The sequence below is a fragment of the Psammomys obesus genome, unplaced genomic scaffold, assembly GCF_907164565.1.
Source record: "Psammomys obesus unplaced genomic scaffold, mPsaObe1.curated_primary_1811, whole genome shotgun sequence".
Taxonomy (NCBI): Eukaryota; Metazoa; Chordata; class Mammalia; order Rodentia; family Muridae; genus Psammomys; species Psammomys obesus.
In genome coordinates, this window is record NW_026595981.1 from 16,872,264 (window position 1) to 16,881,197 (window position 8,934).

Consider the following 8,934-nt stretch of genomic DNA (forward strand, 5'->3'; position numbering starts at 1 on the left):
GGAAGAAGTCAAATTATCACTATTTGCAGATGATATGATAGTATACATGAGTGACCCCAAAAACTCTACCAGGGAACTCCTACAGCTGATAAACACTTTTAGCAAAGTGGCCGGATACAAAATTAACTCAAAAAAATCAGTAGCCCTCCTGTATACAAAAGACAAAAGGGCTGAGAAAGAAATTAGAGAAACAACACCCTTCACAATAGCCACAAGAGACATGAAGTACCTTGGTGTAACTCTAACCAAGCAAGTCAAAGACTTGTATGAAAAAAAATTTCAGGTCTCTGAAGAAAGAATTAGAAGAAGATATGAGAAGATGGAAAGATCTCCCATGCTCATGGCTTGGCAGGATTAACATAGTAAAAATGGGCATCTTACCAAAAGCAATCTACAGATTTAATGCAATTCCCATCAAATTGCCAACACAATTCTTTACAGACCTGGAAAAAAAAATTCTCAACTTCGTAGGGAATAACAAGCAACTGAGAATTTCTAAAACAATCCTCTACAATAAAAGATCTTCTGGAGGTATCTCCATCCCTGATCTCAAGCTGTACTATAGAGCAACAGTTATAAAAACTGCATGGTACTGGCATAGAAACAGAATGGTGGATCAATGGAACTGAACAGAAGACCCAGAAATAAACCCACACACTTATGGACACCTGTTTTTTGACAAAGATGCCAAAACCATACAATGGAAAAAAGATAGCATCTTCAACAAATGGTGCTGGTCCAACTGGATGTATACATGTAAAAAAATGAAAATAGATCCATACTTATCACCCTGCACAAAATTGAAGTCCAAGTGGATCAAAAACCTCAACATAAAAACAGACACATTAAATCGGCTACAAAAAAAAAAAAAAAAAAAAAGGGAATACCCTAGAACTCATTGGTACAGAAGAAAACTTCCTGAACAGAACACCAACAGCACAGGCTCTAAGAAGAACAATCAATAAATGGGACCTCATGAAACTGAAAAGCTTCTGTAAAGCAAAGGACACTGTCATCAAAACAAAGCGACTGCCTACGGATTGGGAAAGAATCATCACCAACCCTTTATCTGACAGAGGACTCATATCCAGTATATATAAAGAACTAAAGAAGCTGAAAAGCAGCAAACCAAGTAATCCACTTAAAAATTGGGGAACAGAGCTAAACAGAGAACACTCTGTAGAGGAATATCAAATGGCAGAGAAGCGTTTAAAGAAATGCTCAACCTCATTAGCCATTAGGGAAATGCAAATCAAAACAACCCTGAGATTTCACCTTACACCCATTAGAATGGCCAAGATGAAAAACTCAAGTGACAACACATGCTGGAGAGGTTGTGGAGAAAGGGGAACCCTGCTCCACTGCTGGTGGGAATGTAAACTTTTACAACCACTCTGGAAATCAATCTGGCACTTTCTCAGACAACTAGGAATAGCGCTTTCTCAAGATCCAGCCATACTACTCCTAGGCATATATCCAAAAGAGGCTCAAGTACACAAAAAGGACACTTGCTCAACCATGTTTGTATCAGCTTTATTTGTACTAGCCAGAAGCTGGAAACAACCCAGATGCCCCTCAACTGAAGAATGGATGCAGAAACTGTGGTACATCTATACAATGGAGTATTACTCAGCAATGAAAAATAAGGAAATCATGAAATTTGCAGGTAAATGGTGGGACCTGGAAAGGATCATCCTGAGTGAGTTGTCCCAGAAGCAAAAAGACACACACGATATATACTCACTCATATAAACATACAACATAGGATAAACCCACTAAAATCTGTACATCTAAACAAACTAAGCAAAAGAGAGGACCCTATCTAAAATGCTCAATCCTCATCCTGAAAGGCAAAGAGGATGGACATCAGAAGAAAAAGAAAACAGGAAACAACCTAGGAACCTGCTACAGAGGGCCTCTGAAAGCCAGAAGAAGAAAACAGGAAACAACCTAGGAACCTGCCACAGAGGGCCTATGAAAGCCTCTGCCCTGAAGACTATCAAAGCAGATGCTGAGCCTGATGACCAAATGATTGGCAGAGTGAATGGAATTTTATGTAAGAAGTGGGAAATAGTAAGAGCTGGAGAGGACAGGAACTCCACAAGGAGAACAACAGAACAAGAAAATTTGAACACAGGGAACTTCCCAGAGACTCATACTACAACCAAGGACTATTCATGGAGATAACCTAGAACCCCTGCAAATATGTAACTCATGGCAGCTCAGTGTGCAAATGGGTTCCATAGTAATGGGAAGAGGGACTGCCTCTGACATAATCTGATTGGCCTGCTCTTTGATCACTTCCCCCTGAGGGGGGAGCAGCCTTACCAGGCCACAGTAGAGGACAATGCAGCCACTTCTGATGAAAACTGATAGTCTAAGATCAGAAAGAAGGAGAGGAAGACCTCCCCTATCAGTGGACTTGGGGAGGGGCATGCATGCAGAAAGGGGAGAAAGGGTGGGATCAGGAGGGGAGGAGGGAGTGGCTTATGGGAGGATACAAAATGAATAAAGTGTAATTAATAATAATAAAAAAGTAATGCATAAAAATAAAGTCTAAATCACCGATTTATTAAAAACAAAAACATTAATAATAATTAAAAAAATGATTTAAAGAAATGTTCAACATACTTTGTCACCAGGGAAATGCAATTCAAAACTACTTTGAGATTTCATCTTACACCAATCAGAATAGCAAAGATAAATAAAAGAAATTACAATTCATGGTGTTAAGGATGTGGCATAAGGGAAACACAAGTACATTGGTAATAGGACTGCAAACTTACACAGTCACTATGGAAATTAGAGTGGCAATGGCAATGGATCTACCTCAAGATGCAGCTATATCATTCTTGGGAAAATACCCAAAAGGATGCTTCATCCTATTATTCATCCACTTGCTCAACCCTGTTTGTTGCTGCTCTATAGATAATAGCCAGAAATTAAAAACAACATAGATGTCTACCAACAGATGAATGGATGAAATATTGTGTTTACACAGTGGACTATTATTATTCCACTACTATTACTCAGCCATTAATTTGCAAGTAAATTAATAGAACTAGAAAACAAAATCATCCCGAATGTGGTTACTCAGAGCAAGAAAGACAAATATGGTATGTATTTGCTTATACGTGGATGCTAGCTGTTAAGTCATTTTTAAGTAAGTTAAAATCTGTATAACCAGAGAGGGTGAACAAAGAACAAGGGACTAAGGATGAGGAATGGGTCTCCCCCGGAGGAGAAATAGACTAGATAGTTATGGATGGATGATGGGGCATAACTTAAATGGAAGGATCAAACAGAAAGAAAGAGAAAAGAGAGAGAGGGAGGGGAAAATATGGAGAGGGAGAGCTAAATCTAAGAGCCTTTTGAGCAGTTGTTTGGGCACCTAATACAGTGGCGTATTATATATTTATATTAAATATTATAATGAATATAAAGATATGTTTATGTGTTACATATATATTTATGTGTTATATGTAGGTGATCTACATGAAGTCAACAAATAAGGAGCCAGAACCCCAGATAAACATCTCTCGTTATTAAGTGAAGCTTCCAGTGCCAGAAATGGATTCCATCCAATCCAGTTGTTGGCCAAGGGGGTTCCGTGGGAATGCCTAAATAACACCGGCTATTGCCGAAGCTATTGGGTGCTCTCCAAAAACTGATAGTAATGCACTGTTGCTTTAGACAACACATAAACTACTTTTTGAACATGGAGAAGTAAAGCTAGTGCCTACCAAGAGCCTTCACCCCCACATACTAATATTTGAGGTACAGGAAGGTATTATTCATAATTCCCAGGGAGAAAGGTAACACCAACACAGCTACAAAACCTTCAGTCTACAAGTGACCTACCTGCAAGATATGCTGGTGCGATAGTGGCACAATGATTGTGGGAGTAATTGACTAATATCCGATTAGATTTAAGGCTCATTCCATGAGATGAAAGCCATTGCTGACATTGCCCAGAAGGCCAAGTACCTGAGACTAGATAGCCCTGGGACCTAAGGGAAAAGCAAATACTACTATTTTGCTAAAGGAATGTGACAATATAGTGACTCCTGGTTATATTCTGTTATACTCACAGATCAGTGTCTTGCTCAGCCACCATCAGAGAAGGTTCCTCCTGCACCAGATGTGAACAAACACAGAGACTGATGGCCAGAGAATATGCAGAGAATGAGAGACCTTGAAACACTCAACCGTAAAAGGGATGTCTTTACAAAATCACCCCCATCAAGGCTCAGGGAACAATGCAAAAGATGTGGAAAGAGTTTCATTTGTGCATACATTCAAGCTTCTAATTTTGCTTCCCATGGGATTCCTGTGTGTGAATGTGTTTTGCGGCATCTATATGCATTTCTTGTTCTTTTTTTTTGGCTCTTTTTCTCGTTTTTGTTGTTTGTTTTCATATTCTGATTTGTTTTTATTTATTTTATTGTATTGTATTTTATTATTATTCCTTAGATGCCTACTTTTTTTTTTCTAATGAGAAACAGAAAGGCTGTAGATCCAGATGGGAGCAGAGATGGGAAAAAAGAAGGAGTAGGGAGAGAGGAAAGCATAAAAACAAAAACAAAAACATTTCAGATGAAAAAAAGTATCTTCAATAAAAGAAAACAGGCAAAAAAAAAAAACCCTAATACAAATTTCAGTGACAATGAGCCACAAAAATTTAAAATCATGCATTTTATTCTTAGCTGTATCTCCCTATGTGGTGCGTTGAATGAGGAAAATGTTTGATAAGTGACTCAATATTTATCTGGCTCAGATATCAATTGACAGAAGAGATCAGACAGACATGTTTTAAAAAGTACTTGACTCCAAACAAGTACCATGCATGGATATAAAATAGAACCCCTGCACAAATGTAGCCCATGGTAGTTCAATGTCCAAGTGGGTTCAATAGTAATGGGAACAGGGACTGCTTCTGACATGAACTGATTGGCCTGTTCTCTGATCACCTCCCCCAGAGGTGATATATGTTATATCATATAACATATTATAATGTATAATAAAATATATACTAATATAATATTGTAAATATTATATATATTACACACTTATATACACTTATCTCTCGGTTGACTATGATGTCAAAACGCCATCTGCATTGCTTTGCTTTTATTTAGTCTAAAATTTAACCTAATTTACATATATATTATATATTGACCCAATACTCTATTCCTACTACTATATGGAAAATTATATATATGTGTGTGTGTGTGTGTGTGTGTGTGTGTGTGTGTGTGTGTGTGTGTATTAATGGTTTGGAGTTAGAAAAGAATATGAGCTGGGTACATAAACTGGAAAGATCCATCAGGAAAGAGGACAGGCAAGCAGATATGGAGATGGGCTATCTGTATACAAAAATCAGTGTATTGACAGGGACTTGTCAGACCTGACTCAACTTAGGACCTGCTAAGCAGTCACAAATCTCAGAGCTGCAGAACAAGTGACAGAGACTCAGTAGCTGCATTTGAATTTCTAAGAAAAGTGTTTCTTAAGCCAGCCGTAAATTGGAGCCCAGTGTCTGCTTATTATGAAGATAAGTGAGAGATGCCATTCTAGGTAGACAGGAGATATTTGAGCTAATAAACAAGCCAGAGACTGTAGTACTAGGATATTCTGGGATAGAGAAAACAATCAGTAAGATAGAGTATGTAGATGTTAGAAAATGAGGAATGCATGGAATCTTATGTAAGAAGTGGGAAATAGTAAGATCTGGAGAGGACAGGAACTCCGCAAGGAGAGCAACAGAACCAGAAAATTTGAACACAGGGGTCTTCCCAGAGATTCATACTCCAACAAAGTATCATGCATGGAGATAACCTAGAACCCCTGCACAGATGTAGCCGATGGCAGTTTAGTGTCCAAGTGGGTTACATAGTAAATGGGAAGAGGGGCTGCCTCTGACATAAACTGATTGGCCTGCTCTTTGATCACCTCTTCCTGAGTGGGGAGCAACCTTACCAGGCCACAGAAGATGACAATGCAGCCACTCCTGATGAGATCTGATAGACTAAGAGCAGAAGGAAGAAGAGGAGGACCTCCCCTATCAATCGACTTGGGGAGGGGCATGCGTGAAAAAGGGGAGATAAGGTGGGAGAAGGAGGGTAGGAGGGAGGGGTTTATGGGGGATACAAAGTGAATAAAGTGTAATTAATAAAAGTTTAAAAAAACGTCAATAGGGTTTTGGCAAAGACTATAATTTAGGTAAAATTGTAGTCCAAGTAAAAGGAATATTGATGGTGTTAAGGCATCATAGTCAACTAAGGAGTATTGGTCACTCAGATATGTTCCCAAGGTAAGGAATAATGAATAATATTCCAGGGATATGTGCACATGAGCGAGCACACATACACACACAGGTGATTTGGGGCAATTTATAGATATTAGAATTGAGGTTAGTGGACTGGTATTAGCACAAAAAAAAAAAAAAGGTAAGCAGCTGTACACTTAGCATGTTATCATGTACCATCTTAAAAGTCAGGCTGACAATTTGCAGCAAGGAGTGAATTTGACCTGACTCTGACTCCCAAGTGAAGCACAGTTAGTGTTTAAACGCAATTAGATCGTGAGCAGTGCCACTTCCGGAGCCTGTCATCGTGCGGTCTAAACTTAATATTACAGAGTCTTGATTGAGAATGGCAAACTTTTGAAACAAAAGCCAAGGAGATTTTACAACTTAAGAACTAACTGAAATAACCATAAAACCTCCCTAACCTCGACAAATATCAATCACAGCAAAAGCCTGCTTCAGGTTTCAAACGTGAATGTGTTCAGTGCAGTGCTTTCATTGGGATGATCATTTAGATAACCTGGCATATTCAGTTTTCCCGCTATTTATAATGACACTTTTTTCAGTATGATCTTTCGATCTTATTTATTTTAAGGTTGATTTTATGTTTGATAATTTTCTTCATGAGCATTGTGTTGTATCATTTCCAGTCCTCAATCTCTTCCTCTACTACCTCCATTCTCTTCTCTCTCAAATTATTATTATTTTTTTAATTCTTTATTAATTACACTTTATTTACTTTGTATCCCCCCTGTGGTTCCCACCCTCCTCCTATCCCAATCCCTTTCTTCCTCCCCCCTCTGCATGCATGTCCCTCCCCAAGTCCACTGATAGGGGAGGTCTTCTTTTCCCTCCTTCTGATCCTAGTCAATTAGGTCTCATCAGGAGAGAAGTGGCTGCATTGTCTTCTTCTGTGGCCTGGTAAGGCTGCTTCCCCCTCAGGGGGAGGTAATTAAAGAGCAGGCCAATCAGTTCATGTCAGAGACAGTCCCTGTTTCTATTACAATGGAAGCCACTTGGATACTGAACTGCCATTGGGCTACACCTGTGCAGGGGTCTTAGGTTATCTCCATGCATAGTCCTTGGTTGGAGTATCAGTCTCAGGAAAGACCCCTCTGCTCAGATGTTTTTGGTTCTGTTGCTCTCCAGATTTTACTGGAGTTCCTGTCCTCTCCAGATTTTACTGTTTCCCACTTCTTTCATAAGATTCCCTGCACTCTGCCAAAAGGTTGTCCATAAGTCTGAGCATCTGCATTGATATTCTGCAGGGCAGAACCTTTTAAAAGTCCTCTGTGTCAGTCTCCTGACTTGTTCCCTCTTTTCTCCTTTTTCTGATGTCCAGCCTTTTTGCCTTTCTGGATAGCAATTGAGCATTTTAGCAAGAGTCCTCGCTCTTGATTAGTTTCTTTAGGTGTACAGATTCTAGTAGGTTTATCCTATATTATATGTCTATATGAGTGAGTATATACCGTGTGCATCTTTTTGCTTCTGGGATAGCTCACTCAGGATGATTTTTTTCCAGATCCCATCATTTACATGCAAATTTCATGATTTCCTTGTTTTTTGTTGCTGAGTAATCTTCCATTGTGTAGATATACCACAATTTGTGCATCCATTCCTCCACCGAGGGGCATCTGGGCTGTTTCCAGGTTCTGGCTATTACAAATAAGGCTGCTACAAACATGGTTGAGCAAATGTCCTTATTTTGTACTTGAGACTGTTTTGGGTATATGCCTAGGAGTGGTATATCTGGATCTTGAAGAAGCACTATTCCTAGTTGTCTGAGGAAGTACAGGTTGCTTTCCAGAGTGGTTGTACAAGTTTACATTCCCACCAGCAGTGGAGGAGGGTTCCCCTTTCTCCGCAACCTCTCCAGCATGTGTTGTCTCTTGAGTTTTTGATCTTAGCCATTCTGATGTGTGTAAGGTGAAATCTTAGGGTCTTTTTTATTTGCATTTCCCTGATGGCTAATGAGGTTGAGCATTTCTTTAAGTGTTTCTCTACCATTTGATATTCCTCTATTGAGAATTCTCTGTTTAGCTCTGTACTCCATTTTTTAATTGGATTACTTGATTTGTTACTGTTTAACTTTTTCAGTTCTTTATATATACTGGATATTAGTCCTCTGTCAGATATAGTGTTGGTGAAGATCCTTTCCCAATCTGTAGGCTGTCATTTTGTTCTGATGACAGTGTCCTTTGCTTTACAGAAACTTTTCCATTTCATGAGGTCCCATTTATTGATTGTTGGTCTTAGAGCCTGTGCTGTTGGTGCTCTGTTCAGGAAGTTATATCCTGTGCCAATGAGTTCAAGGCTCTTCCCCACTTTTTCTTCTAAGCAGTTTAGTGTATCTGGTTTTATGTTGAGGTCTTTGATCCACTTGGACTTTAGTTTTGTGCAGGGTGATAAGTATGGATCTATTTGCATTTTTTTTTACATGTAGACATTCAGTTAGAACAGCACCATTTTTTGAAGATGCTGTCTTCTTTTTTCAATTGAATGGTTTTGGCATCTTTGTCAAAAATCAGGTGTCCATAAGTGTGTGGATTTATGTCAGGGTCTTCTATTCGATTCCATTGATCCACCATTCTGTTTCTATGCCAGTACCATGCAGTTTTTAGTATTGT